The following is a 728-nucleotide window of genomic DNA, read 5'->3' as shown; positions in this document are numbered from 1 at the left end:
AAAAAAAAAGCCTTCACACTGAAAATGTGAAGTTGCCACTACAGTTTGGTAACCCAGTTTCATACCTTCATCAGGTTCCTTGCCACCAGTGGAGGAAACATCTTGTTTTGGCTTCACCTCTGGTTTTGGTTTCTTCTTGTTTTTCTTGGTCTACGTAGGAGCCAAAAATACTAATTTAGAACTTCCTGACAAGTCAGAAACAAAGTATCTTTCTTACTCTCACACTTACTACAAGCACAAAGTGCCACTGCAGACAGTAAGAAATAGATCTAAAAATACTTATTCAGCCTTGTAAAAAAATATGCCTAAAGTTTGAGGCCTTGGGACAAAGTACATAGTTTCCCATTTGGATGTACCCTACATTTGCCGTATCTGCATTATCAAATTACAGGCCGATACTGACACCCGACTTCCCTCAATCACTGTTTAGAGACTGAACCAAGGCCGATTCAAACCTTCATAGCACTACTGTGCAAAAGAGTCAAATGTACATTCCAAGCCTGTCTATCCAAGTAATTTTAATGTGCCCTACAAGTGGAGTCAGAAATATAATAATTCATAATTATGGATTCCGAGCACTGAATGTAAGCAAAGTCATATTTACAAGAGGGAAACTGATTCCAGATGACACCTGAGCTGCGACTTTGGAAAGTGCATGTAGAGGGGGATTTCACACTAGCATTTCCGGTGCGCACCTGGGTTCGTTTGACACCAGAGTTCGGCTCATT

The 728-nt window shown here is 40.5% G+C and overlaps 1 long non-coding RNA gene across 2 annotated transcripts in view; it reads right to left on the bottom strand.

The window, feature by feature from the left end:
- Positions 1-69: 69 nt before the first annotated feature.
- LOC107579962 (uncharacterized) overlaps positions 70-728 on the bottom strand; it is a 2885-nt gene continuing 2226 nt past the window's right edge. For both annotated transcript variants that reach the window (XR_001608560.1, XR_001608561.1), the window contains exon 3: positions 70-150. This is a non-coding gene — a long non-coding RNA (uncharacterized lncRNA). The remainder of the gene's footprint in view (positions 151-728) is intronic.

Source organism: Sinocyclocheilus grahami, unplaced genomic scaffold (assembly GCF_001515645.1).
Source record: "Sinocyclocheilus grahami isolate Dianchi unplaced genomic scaffold, SAMN03320097.WGS_v1.1 scaffold22487.1, whole genome shotgun sequence".
NCBI lineage: Eukaryota > Metazoa > Chordata > Actinopteri > Cypriniformes > Cyprinidae > Sinocyclocheilus > Sinocyclocheilus grahami.
This window is presented reverse-complemented; position numbering and strand designations above follow the sequence as displayed.